At 37.2% G+C, this 14,072-nt stretch overlaps 1 pseudogene; it reads left to right on the forward strand.

Moving 5' to 3' along the window:
* Window positions 1-584: 584 nt before the first annotated feature.
* LOC116660213 lies at window positions 585-13,824 on the forward strand (annotated as a pseudogene).
* Window positions 13,825-14,072: the final 248 nt, after the last annotated feature.

Below are 14,072 nucleotides of genomic sequence, written 5' to 3' on the forward strand. Positions count from 1 at the left end.
CCTACGATTAAGGCTTCATCAGTACAATCAAATAGTACCCCATCGTGCCCCCCATTTTATGCTAACGAGTGCCAAGTAAAATAAGAGTATAAAATAACTGGGAAAGCTACAAGAGACAGAAATTTCCCTAAAATTTAGCACAAACGACCCTAAACCAAGCCTATGGATACACCCAAAGCCAAAACACAAGTCAGACCTCAGAAAAACCCTGTAGCAAACTGGACTACTCCTTAAACTCAACATCACTAGAAAAGTTATCACTTGAAGCCTCTGGTGCATGTAAAGAAACCATAGAAATAAGAATTCCAAAACCAGCCCAGCACATGACTAGACTAGCATAAACCCACACATTAAAGACTTTGAAGAGATATGTTTTAAAAAGCATTTACCTCAGTATCTAGTGTTTTACACAACCAGCCCAACTTTCAACAAAAATGAGGCACACAAAAATATATAACACAGTCTGAAGACACAGAGCAATCTTTGAAACTAGCTTCAAATATTATAAAGATGCTGTAACTATCAGGCAGGAAAGTTGACTTAACTATGACATATTAAAATTTCTCAAGAAAAAATTAGGTAACATGAATGATCAGACAGGTAGCTTCAGCCGTGAGAAAAGCTGTGATAAAGAATCACATGGAGAGGTTAGAAATAAAGAAGCACAACAACAAAGGTGAGATGAAGAATCAGAGGATGATACAGACAAGGAGAGAATCAACAAAGCTGAAGACACGTTGACAGAAGTTACTCAAACTGAGGTAAAAAGAGAAAAAAAGTTAAAAGCATTACAGAGCATCTAACAGTTCTGGCATAACATTAAAAGGTCAAACATAGATGTAACTGAAGAAAGAGACAATAGGGCAGAAAAAAATATTTGAACAATGTGAATTTTCCAAGATTTGTGACACACACAAAAACACAGATTCAAGATTAAAGAATACCAAGTAGTATAAATACACACACACACACACAAACCCCCCAAAACAAAACCAAAAAGCACCCATGTACAGTCATCCCTCAGTATCCACAGGGTATCGATTCTAGAATTCCCGTGGATACCAAAATCCTCAGATGTTCAAGCCCTTTATGTAAAATGGTACAGCAAGGACCCATAGATGTGTTTTAGTCAAACTACTGAAAAGCACAAAGAAAATCCTGAAAACTGAAGGAGGAAAATGGACACACTCCTCATAGAGAAAAAATGGCAAAAATTAACAGACCCATCAAAAACTAAGCAAAAAAGTAGAAAAGGGATGTCAATTATAAAATCATGAAATGAGCATACTATTCTTCCAGAAGTCTATACTTAGAGTAAAACATTCATCAAACATTAAGGAGAATGCCAACTCAAGGTAAAACCTAAATGCTTAAAATAAAGGGCTTACTACAGGGAGAAGGCGATCCACCCAAGAAGTAGCCTTTCCCACTCCCTCAAAAAATCAAGGCTGAATCCAAATCTGACATCTAGATTCACCTACCAATTTAAAGGAAACAGAAAACAAAGGAATAGGTTAAATATCACAATAGTACTGCAGGCAGCAAAAGCTAAAATGTAGGAAACTCTACACAGTAAAAACCTAATTTCTTCTACAAATAAACTTCAACTAAAGAAAAGAAAAAACGGAAATGAAAGCTATAAATTAAAAAAGAGACAAGAGTGTAGTGATGGTTTTGCAAGCACAGATATATACAAAAATTAATCCAATTGCACAACTTAAATATGTGCAATTGTGTGTACCTCAATTATAACTCAACTAATTCAGAAGAAAAAAACTACTTAAAGAACAAAGGCTTTTCTCAGACAAAAATGAGAAATACATTTCCAGTTGATTACTCTATAAGAAATGATCAAGAAGAAGTATGATATAGGTCAGAAACTCAAATACGCAGAGTTGAAAATAGTTTAAAAAATTAAATACGTTTCTTAATTCCTACAAAAATTCTTTGAATTATAAAATAGTAACAGTGTGCTGTGTTTCTATTACATATTCAAAGATACAATGTATAATAACAATAGTAGCAGGGGTAAGTGGAAGGAATTGGGAAAACACGGTTAGAAAGTCCTCATAATACACATGATGTGATACAGAATTTTTTGAAGATATAGTGAGATAACTTTGAGATGTGCACTACTAGCCTTTAGGCAAGCCCTTAAAAGTTAGATTTTTAAAAAAAATTAATTAATTGAAGAATTATAACTGAATTATAAAATGTACTACATTAGACCAGGAGAAGGCATAAAAAATATATATGAAACTACAAAGAAATAGAAAACAGCTAGAGAAATTGTAGATTTTAATCCAAACGTATCAATAATCCCTTTAAATGAACCAACATAGTCAAATCTCTGGAAAGCAGTTAAGGGTCTATGGCAATCAAGCAAATGAGGACTCAAAAAATGCAACTTCCAAATGGTAGGAAAATTTTGGGGTATTTTTACTTTTCCATGTCCCTTACCTCTCTATGGCTTGGCAGCAGTCTGGTACGCAGCAGTCTGTGCTCCCTAGTAATGGCATGACCCTAGTAACTGTTTCTAGAGGGAGCAGAGCAGAACTTATTAATAGATTATTGAGTTTCTCTGCTCTAAACTGTCTAGGAAATACCTGCAAGACTGATACAAGACACTCATCCCTGTCTTGCCTAATTCAGAACTCACCAGGGTGGAAAAGCAGCAGAAATTGCTCAAAAACACTGTTAGGCAAACAAAATGCCTAGAGTTACCCGAGGCAAAAGATTACAGTTGTGGCATGCAAGACACAGCTGAAGCCTGGAAGGAAAAGCTTAGAAGAAAGTTTCTCTAGGGCACTAGTGCAACCAAAAGTGCCCACATATACTTGGGAATTTAGAAAGCCACACACACAGCCAAGGAAGGGCATGAGCAGAAGAGACCACTTTTGGCTGAAATCTGTGATCCATGTAAACAGGAAGTGAAGTCTAAGAAGTTAGAAAAAAATAGAAATCATACAGAGTTTTTTCTCAGACCGTAAGATTTAAACTAGTAATCAGTAACACAAAGATATCTGCAAAATGCCAAAGTATCAACAATCCCTAAATAACTTATGGAAATTCTATGATTTGATTGTTGCTTATTCCAAACAATGTTACATTTTGAGCATACATTACCAAAATCTTCATTCTAATCCTTGCTTTTGTTTTTAAAAAATTTATCACACTCACCAGTTATGTTGATGTATCTGATTGAAAACCAGTAACCAAAACTATTATTTTCCTCATGAAAAATATCTCTCAAATTCATCCTATATACTTCTTCTGCTGTATTTCTTTAAAAATAAAAATAATCATTCATAACTTTTACTTTGCTGACAAACTAAACACAAACATCTGAATCTGACTTTTAAATCCGTCCAAATTGAGATTATTACCAACAATTCTAATTTTTACATCCCGTTACTCCTTTTAATTTGTTCACAGTATAACCACACAGTACACCTTAAGTTTCACAAAAATGTTCTATGCATACTGTTCTTATATTCTTTCATACGTACATCCATCCAACATTCACTGAGGTAAGACATGCATTAGCCCCCATGCCTATACAGTATTGCTGTAAATAAGGTAATGAATAAAATTGTATTTTCTGCTCCCTAAAGATGTTGTAATCTAGTAGACAGAGATGCAAGTGAACCTGCCAGAAAGTTAATCTAACTAGCTTATGTCAAAAAAAAAAAAAAAAAAAGATTTATTGGCAGAATATCAGATTGAACTAAAGTTTAGGAAACAGGCAAGATCCAAGCAAGCTCTGAAAAGTAAGGCAGTAAAACCCCAGCAAAGGGTTTGTGTGGTCTACCTGACTGCAGTGGTGTTGATAAAGTGACCTCTAACTAGCTCCATGTTGTCCTTGAGGACAGAATCTGATTGGTCAATGCTTGTTCTACATGGCAATCTGACAGTCCTACACTATGATTCAGTCTTTATGCAAGGTACAATATAATGTATTTTATCTTTTTAAACTATATGTCCACTATAATAATGCCTCACCCAATTTTCAAGGTTTAGATTTTTGTAACTTCTCACACCCTCAGATACCTATTTTGCGTACAATGTTTGGTTTGCACCATCTGATGACTAATTTCATACATTGTGTGTAAAAAGTAAATTAGTAAAGGCTTATTTTAATTTCATTATTTTCATGTTATGTGGGCACATGTCATTACTGTAGCCATTACAATGTCTAACTTTTTTAAAAAATACAACTGAAAGTTAAAAATTAAGGGTATCTTATGATATATCCATTCCACAGACACATTTATCTAGGAATTTATCAAGTAAAATGTTATTCCAAAATATGTATTTACATGATACGAGATTTTTGAAAAAATATTTAAAATGCAAGTAGAGTATAAATGTAACTTGGAAAATATACATATTTGCCTAAAATGATTGGAAGGAAATATACCAAAATAATAAATGTGTTTTTACAGAAATGAGCATAGAGGTATCCTTTCTTCTACTTCACTGTATTTCTATTTTTATAATATATTATTCACTGAAAAAGTATAGTTTTGTGTAAAGACACACAGCATGATGAAGTGGTTGGGGATTTCAGTAGTGGGAAGAAGAAATCTGGAAGTGCTAAATCACATTTCCAGTTGAAAGTTAACAATAGTTAACATTTCAAATAGATTTCGAGTAGCATAAATGATTTTAACAATTCCCATTTAATAACTTGTCAACTTTCACTAATACTCATTCAATAATTCCATTATTTTACAAAACTTGATTAACCAATGATTCTTACTTGACTATTGTTAAAATTTTTGTTCAATCATTTTAAATAAATTTGAGGTGTAATTTATACAGAATATTCAATGATTTTAAGTGTATAGTTCAAGGAATTATCACAAACGTATACTTGTATATATATATGTATATTCCATTCTCCCAAAATGTATCTTGTGTCTCATTGTAGTCAATCACCAGGAAACCACTTTTTTCTTTCTATCATTACATTTTAGTTTTGTCTCTCTTAAGATTTAAAATGAAATCATATCAACCATTTAATTTAAATGAAATAAAACATTACGTGCAATTTTGCGTTTGGCTTCTTTAGCTCAGAATATCTTTGAGATTTATTTTTGTTGCCGTGTGTATCATTGTATTGGTCCTTCACATATTTTGCTAAATGCATTCTTATATACTAAATATTTTGAGGTCCTATCCATTGGTATTGCTTTTTTATTTAATTACCCAACTGTGAATTTCTAGTATATAAAAACAAAAATGATTTCTAAATATGACACCTGTATCCTTTGACCTTGCTCAATCTACTTGTTAGTTCTTATAGGCCTTTCTATAGATTCCTTAGGCTCTTCCATATACTGTGAATAAAGGCAGTTTTATTAGTTACTCTCCAATCTATTAGCTTTGGGTTTTTGGTTGTTGTTATTTGTTTTGCTCTTTTGTACCGACTAGGATCTCGAATAGAATATTATGTTACTTAGAAATGGTGAGAGTGCATTTCTGGAGGGCGTTCATATGCTCCCCAACTTCAGGACTCTATACTTCAGTCCTCCTGCCGTAGCTGACATCTCTAGGCTACTGCTATCCTTCCCATGTAACGACTGACTACTCTTGATTCTCTTACCTACATATTTCCTAAATCAATAAGGCAACAACATGCCAGGGACGGTATTGATTTCTTCTGGTAGAGACATCACATTCAGCACAGTGACTGTGATGGAGGCAGCCACTTGCTAAGATTACCTAGTCCAGTGTCATTAACTGGAAATCATCCGCTTTTTGGACAGGTCAAAAAGGTAAACTGAAAGGGGACAGAATCTACTACATCTTCTTTCAGTTTTTGAGAACAGCATTAATGTCTGCAATTCTACTCAGCATTTTATATTGCTTCTTGATATACTTTGTAAGCCAGGAATGGGTAATTTCAAGGCCTTCCATCGAAACTACTATCTTGGTTCTATTGTAAGTCCACGTAAAAATGTAAAAGTTACGCCAATTGCTAAGTATGTCCAACACAAATATATACTTAAGAGTCAAGAAGATAACCACAGGTCATGTCTGTCTATTTTTTTGGACTTGGATGAGAACTCTTCAGAGCATCTGGCTTCTGTAAGACCCAGCTTTAAACAGGGTGGTGATTGTACTTAGGTCTCACTGATATCAGTGTTTGCTCAGATCCTGTGTTTAACAATCCAAAGGAATTCTCCTTTCCCCAAGGTACAACTACTCTTTCAAATAGCTGCAGGTCTTTTATGCAAATATTGGGAAAACACTGACATCATATAATGTAGTAACATTCCAGGTTCCCTATTCAAGAGTATCTAGATTTGCTTCTACTCAGTATGCTCTTAGTGGTTCAAATCTGGTAACTGAGCAAGGGATCACAATTTACCACAGAGACAACGGATATAACTTACTCTGGTTAAATAAGTCACGGAATGGCTTGTTCTATTGCCTTTCTTGGACTACCATGGTCTAACAGCCATAGCCACAGATTTGAGTGAGGATCCCCTACCATTCTGCTTTGTTTTTACTATTACCATGATGTCTGCCTTGCCTCTAAGCGCTATCACCTCTTTTCCTAGGCCCGACCTCTACAGGCCAAGTGCTGCAGAAGCATCACTGACTGTTCATTCCGGCCCACGGGTAACAGCCAACATTAACCTTCTCAAATACATTGATGACTCTCCCTAGTGCACTGCATATCAGTTTAGTATTCTCTGGGCCTTCCAAAGGACATAGCTGGGTTAGTAGAACTCTAGTCTCAAGTGATTAACCTATTTTCTCAGGCTCACCACTGTGAATTCATCCTTAGTACTTTGCTAAGGAGATTCTGCCATTTCCACATCATTTATTGTAAAGCACACCTGCATTCAAGATTTAAGTAGTCCTCCTAGCATCAGGCTAAAACAAGCTCCAGGTGTTCATACAGAATGTATTTTATTCCAGAAGAGCATTCCTCCAGGTAAATACAACCTTGCTTCTCCAGCCTTATATTATGTACTTATCCATTGAAAGATTCTCAATGTCCCACTCCAATCCATATTTCAGAGTTTCTGCTAGTGCAGATTTACCTATCAGCCCAGTTCTGAAATTTACCTTAAAAGATATCATACTAGTAGCAGGGACTGTATTTCCCTTCTTGGACTATACTGAGTTAAGCATATTTGCAGATTTGAGTCAAACATTGAAGATGTGGATGACCTTAGGGGGAAAAAATATATATTTCAAGGCACTCACCTCAGGTCAAGGGAAGATGCTTCTCTCAAGTTCAGAGATAGCAGGAAAATCTGGAGGTGCAACATTCTCAGGTCAATTCTGCCCAGAAATCCAGGTTTTCAGCATCTCACTTACTGACAACCCCAACACTAATGTCAGGAAACTCCCAGAAGCTGAGCATTCCAAGTGTTTTGAACCCTGGACCCAATTTTTCAGTGCTATCTGTCCTCCAGTTGCAGGAAATAGAACACTGCAAGAAAGGAGGCCTTCTTGATTTCCTAGCATGGCCTGAGCTGAGAGCTGGCTGAACTGAGAGCCGGCATCCTTCCACCTCAAGAATTCTGGAAGGACTGAAGGAGGTAGGCTGCCTCCACAACCCTTAAAAGGGCTTGCCCTCAGAGCATTCGTGTTAGAGCTATTGCATAAACCTGTGTGCCTCCTTCCACCTGATTCTCATTCAACTCTCCAAGACTGAGTCTTTAAAAATGTGGTGGTAAAGCAAATGAGGAGTTTTCAGCACCTCATTTATCACCAGCAGTAGGGTCCTTGTTGCTGTTTGACCTATAAGGACCCATTTCAGAATTCCATCTTAAGAGGCTACTTTAATTGCTAATTCCAGTACCAGCTGTTTTGGTTTAGTTTCCTCCCTGAAAGCAGATCCTAGAACAAGCACTTGCAAACACGTAGGCTTTGAGAGGAATGGAGTTACAAAAGGAGAGAATGGGAAAATTGGGCAGATGAAAAATAAAGCCAGTGATTGAGCACTAACGACCTGTTTACTGTCGTGAGCAACAAGAGTTAAAGCCACTCTCAGGAAATCATTTGAGAAACTGCTCTGAATGGACCTTAATTTATCCTTCCAGAGAACATGGGGGATGAAACATCTATCTACTCACACCACTGGCTGAGACTCGCTTGCAGGTTATTAAATTTCCCTTGCTCCCTAATTCCTCTAATTGTAATTGAGCGGCGTCCTACAGCAGAGTCATCAAAGTGAGCACTTGATGTAGGAAACTGCAAAGGTGCATGATCATCTGCCCCACAGGCAACTGCTGTAACAGCACAGAGCCTGTGTTTTGTTTTTTTTTTTATGTAATGCCTGGCACTTACTAGGATTTCAATAATTATTTTTAAATGTATTGAATGAATAAATTCATACAGTTAAATTCTAGTGAAACCATGAGTTTAAGATGTTAATAGATCAAAACTACCAAATTCTTGAAAAAGCCCGTTATCTATTATTCCGATGAATGGGTAGAAAGCTTTTCTTTCCCCATCATTTCTTGAGCTGTAAAGTCTTAGCAGAGAGCAATCTTCTTTACATCAGCAATGAGCACTTCTCATTTCTGTGTTGTACTTTCTTATCCATTGTGTATGCTTTGTGTCCTTTATTTCAGTAGTGTGTCTGTGTGTGTCAGTAAGGAGAGTGACAGTTCTGGTGTGCACTAGTGTGAAACGTTCACAGTATTTTTATCCCTTTGAGGCAAGTGCTTGTGCTATATCTTTTGACACTGACGCTCTAATGTAGCTCATTCATGTCAGATTTCTTTTAATCCCATCTGCTTTGGCTGGGAACCATTTGAGGAAGGCGGGTGAAGGTGGGGGGGTCATCTTTATGCTTGCTGGTGCTATAATTATTTCAGAAGCTGAGGAAATTTAACAATGTGCTGCACTTTAAGCACTTTGTGATAGTCATCATCTTTGATCAATGTTTTAAAGCCTCACTACTGATAGAAAGTATGAAAAGCAATTATACAGCATTACTGTTGAGCTGTTATTCAAGGTTCATCATGTTTTTCATTTTTCCCCCCTCTGCTCTTAAGAAGAATATGTTTTGTAACACTCTGATACAAGCCATTATATTTTACTTTGAGTGACTGCAAACCTTTCTTCCAATTAAAGCCACTGATAAAGCAACTGTGTCTTGGACTGAACTATTTATTCTAAGTAGGTTAGGTTTATACTCACTGTGAGACTGGTTTCTTTGCATGTGAATTCGTTATACCTTTTAGATCTGGCTCTAAAATACAGTCAACAAGCTCTGAAGCTGTTTTGACTTACATAACCATTCATTATTTGAAATAGAGAAAAGCCTAAATTTTCATTACATCAGACTAATGATCCCTGGGATATTTCATGTATTTTGAATTAAATAAAAGTAAAAATGCATTCAACACCAACTATTACATATAACACACATTTGACTTTTAGAGCATAATGGGATATTTCGAATAGGAAAATTAGTCAAATATTTGATTTTAGAACAAATTTAAACATGATAAAAGATTTTTTAACTTTAATACCATACTCCAGTCAAAAATTAATGTAGTACTGATTAAAATAATTTTTGCTTTTAGGCATATATACCTAGTAAGCCACAAATGCAGTATATCGAGTAATTCAGAAATATGGGCTAATTAGCTTATTGACAAATTTATTAAACGTTACTTTCAAAGAAAATGAAAAATATTATAGGGTACTTACATCTTTAGTGTTCAAAAATATAAAATTTATTTTAATGATTGACAAAATGCTTTAGGAAAAAACAAGGCTTATGCTTTGAACCCAAATATAGGTAAACAATTGTCACATCATTCAGAGTTTTTTGAGTTTAAAGACATGTAATTGGTATTTACACTTATTTTTATTCATTTCCTGGGCTCTAGTCTTCCTAAATTCTTCCACCAAAATGAAACAGGCCAATTTTCTTAGCATTTGATTTCTTAGTATTAAAAAAAAAAAGCTAAGAAAACAAAAACAAGTGCAAAGAGATACATGAATATTTTGGAATGTATTCAGGAACAATCAAGAAAAAGGATTAAAACAGTGCAAATGAATCACTCAAGACATGAGCCATGCATATAGTATTTGACAGTTCTGCAAAGGAAGCATTGTCTTCTAACTCATGTCAGTGGTATTCTATCCATAAAAGAACAGAACCCATCCAGAGACAGGTAAAAGTATATTGGCTAGACCTAAACACGAAGAGACAGACAAGGTGTTTATAGATTCCTTACCCCTTGCAATCAAAGACACAGTCAACAGTCTTCGATTGTTGCCACTTGGGTGCCTTATAGTTTATTTAGATATTTTGCTACTGTCAGAATGTAGATTTTCAGAGTTTTCCCTGCTACAGATATCATTCTTATCTAAACACAGTTTTGTGCAAAATATTGACTACCACTCTGTGCTATGATAATACTAGTAATTTCTAGAATTACTAAGTATGAAACATTTATTTTTTAAGTTACTGATATATATTTCTACATTGTTTTCTGGAAAGGCTTTATCAATTTACACATTTACTTGTAATGTTTGAAATGATTATTATGCAAGAACTTAGCTGGAATTGAGTACAATCAGTGTGGAGGGTCTAATTTTACAGATGAAAAACACTTTATTATTTTGGTTTGCAGTTAAGCTGAGAGGCAACTGCTTAGTAACAAGCCCACAAGTATCAGTTGTTTAATCGTCTAGCACGGACACTACAGATGTGTAACCTAGAAGTCATAAAGTTATGAAACGTGCCCAAGGCCCCATAGCTCACCAGGTTTAATCCCATGCTGTCTGGCTCCCAAGGATGTGCTTGAACCATTTCTTGAACCACTACTTAACCACCTGTATGTTACAAACATCCTGCAGCCTCAGATATTTCTTTGAAGGTTAACACTTTCCTGAAGACACCTATTGATGCTATTTATTTTCTTATGACCCCAAATCACTTTAAAGTAGGGACTTTATCATTTCCCAATCAACGCCATAGGCTATCAGTTATCGGTTTCTGCCCCACTATTCCACTCCATTCCAGTTTGGCCACTTACTCCTCTGATCAAACTGTACATCTTGTTGTCATGGAGAATCACTCAACCTATAAATTCACAAGTTTAACTACATCATTATCTGACTACAATCCCCTCTCCTCCCAAAATTCTGATGCATTTACATTGCCTATACCTGTTTTTTGATCACACAGAGACCTCCATTCAGATTCCTCTATTTGTCTAATTTCATGTCTTGGACACTGTCATCAGTTCCTTCCCTATTCTTTTTAAATTCTATGTGCCATTATATCAACTAATCTTTTGAAAATGTCTCTAAATCTATCCAGCTTTAATTTCCCTAATCAGCTCTGTATCTTTCTCCAGTTCTCTTTGTAAAATAAAGTCCTTTCTGTATTTTCAAATCTCAAATTTACTTCCTTTAACCTGAGAGAGGCAACAGATTTTAATTGTTTATAACCAAAAAATCTTAATTACAAAATTACAATTTTTTATGCTCCCCAGTTAAAATAGGGGATGTGACCCTTTTCCTATCTTAAGCTCCTCCTGTGTTCTGCTTCTTACTGCATTGTGCCTAATCCCTGCCATTATTTAAATATGCTCATGTTGACTCCTCTGGGGATAAAACAGAGTCCTTTCATGGGCCTATGTGTTCCTGTACTACCATCTTTGCATCTTATAATGGCCAAATTTCTCAAATATATGTCTGTGTTCATATCCTCTCTCCCCTCATTTCCCTCTCTCATGTGAGCCTTTTTTCAGTCTGGCTTATACCTTGACAATCAAACTAAAATATCAAAAATAACCTCCTGATTCTAGTTCTGGAAATGATAAGGTAAGCACATTCTAGTCCCATTTCCTCCCCTTACTAGAAGATTCCTAGAGTAAATTCGTACAGCAATGGGCTAACAATTTCAAAAGATTCAGAAAGGAAGGAGTCTCCATGGACCACAAGACTTGAGTAATAACCCAGCATTGATTTCTTAGTCGTTTTGCCTCATATGGATTTCTTTTTGTGTGCTGGAGAAGTCTACTACCCAGAAATATCAATAGACACAAACGAAATGAATATGCCAACAAACAAGACTGATCTCTCTAGACAGAGGACAAGTTAAAGAGTGATCTAGCAGAGCAGAAACATTATGACCTAATCTCAGGTGAATACTGTAATAAAAAGATTGCACTCTTCTCCCTTATTACCAAGTGTGGAGACTGTGAACAGAGCCCAGTCTTCCATCCCTGCCCTGCAACAACAAGGTGATGTGGTTACGGCAACTATGGATGGAGACATATCCTTCATCTCTGCCCAGCAATAAGATGGGCGCATCACTTCTCACACCGCAGAGATTGGGAGAAAAGACCAGTCATCTAGTCACATCCTGCAATAAGAAGGAAGCCCTTTTCTTCCTCCCCACCAGACATTGCAGCTATGGAGATGGTGGGCAGAGCTCTGTTCACCGTTCTTTCCCTGGGAAAATGAGGCAGTGTACTCTTTTTCCCAACAAAAGAGTGAGGAGAGGGAGAATTTCAGAGGAAATGAAATGAGAGACGAGGATATTTTAAGTCTGCGTATCAAATTTTTGGCAGATCTTACAGTAGTCCACGCATGAAACCAGCGAGATACAAAACAGCAGCAGTTTGATGACTGAACGGTGTGGGATACCACCTAAGTTCTAGGTTGGCCTCTAGGTAGCACACAAGTGGGACAGGTCAGTACAGTGTTGCAGAGGCTTTGAAAACTAATTTGACATTTCAACCACACCCCACTAAGTGGGTCAGGCTATATGTTTTGAAACTCTATGTATTGAATGCCTGAATGTAAAATAGGAATTAGACTCTTTTAACATAATACTCAAAATGTCCAGGATACAATCCAAAATAACTCATTACTCCAAGAATCAAGAAAATCTAAAACCCCGTCCCCGCCTCCTTGAAGTTGCCTATCGCTGTCAGCTGCTACTGGTTGCAGCAGGCGGAGGCCAAGGCGAGACTGCATCACCTCCAGGCCCTGCTGCTGGGGATGCTGCTGGGGCCCCTGCGCGCTGCGGCCCGCGGCCCTGATGAGGCGGGCCAGCGCTGGGTCGGTGCCCTGGCGCTGCGCGAGGAGCTGCAGGGGGCCAGGGCGCCGCCGGGCCCGGGGCTGGACCTGGACGCGGCCCACACCTTCTGCCAGTGGCAGTGCTGTCTGCAGATGGGGCTGTACCTCAACCAGCTGCTGGCCGCACCTCTCCCGGAGCCCGACCTCACCTGCGTGTACAGCGGGAGCCCGGCACACGGGCTGTGCCGCCGCCTGCTGACATCAGCCTCGGCGGAGGGGCTCCTGTGCGGGTGTCCCGAGGCGCAGCAGCTTTACGAGTGCCTGTTCCACGCCACGAGGTCCTGTGCCCCTGCTGAACTCTTCCTACCAAAAAGCAAGTCAAACTCCAAAAAAAAAAAAAAAAAAAAAAAAAAAGGCAAAAGAAACAAGGCAGCAGCGGGTCCAAGAACAGAGTGGGGGCCATCTCAGACGTGAGAAGTTGGTACGAGGGAGGCAATCGGTTTGGGCTGTTAATGGTCGAGAACCTGGAGGGATGCATGGAGGCCTCCGAGCTGGCATGAACACCGGCTGCCACCACAGGTGGAATTCTTACTGAAAACTGTTGTTGCCGCCCTTTAAATGACTGACTTTTCTTCGGAATTAATTGTTAGGGGATAAACATGTAGTGGGTAATCTGTGAATTCCAAGGTATTTTGTATTCTACTTTTAATAAATGCAACCTGATTTAAAAAAAAAAAAGAAATCAATAGATGTCAATACTGAAATGACACAGATGTTGGAATTATCCAACATAATTTCAAAGCATCAATCATAAAAATGTTCTGAGAAACAATTACAAACACTCTTGAAACAGATGAAAAAAAGTTTAAAGTAACAGAAATAGAAGAGAAGAAAAAAGAAATAACTAAAGAAAAAATTTAAACTGAAAAATACAATAACCAAAAGTTTAAAACTTACTGGATAAACACAAGAGCAGAAGGGAGTTGACAGAGGAAATAATTAGGGAACTTAAAAACAGATCAGTGGATATTATCAAGTCTGAGAAACAGAAA

This window comes from Camelus ferus, chromosome 3, assembly GCF_009834535.1.
Source record: "Camelus ferus isolate YT-003-E chromosome 3, BCGSAC_Cfer_1.0, whole genome shotgun sequence".
In the NCBI taxonomy this organism is placed as follows: Eukaryota; Metazoa; Chordata; class Mammalia; order Artiodactyla; family Camelidae; genus Camelus; species Camelus ferus.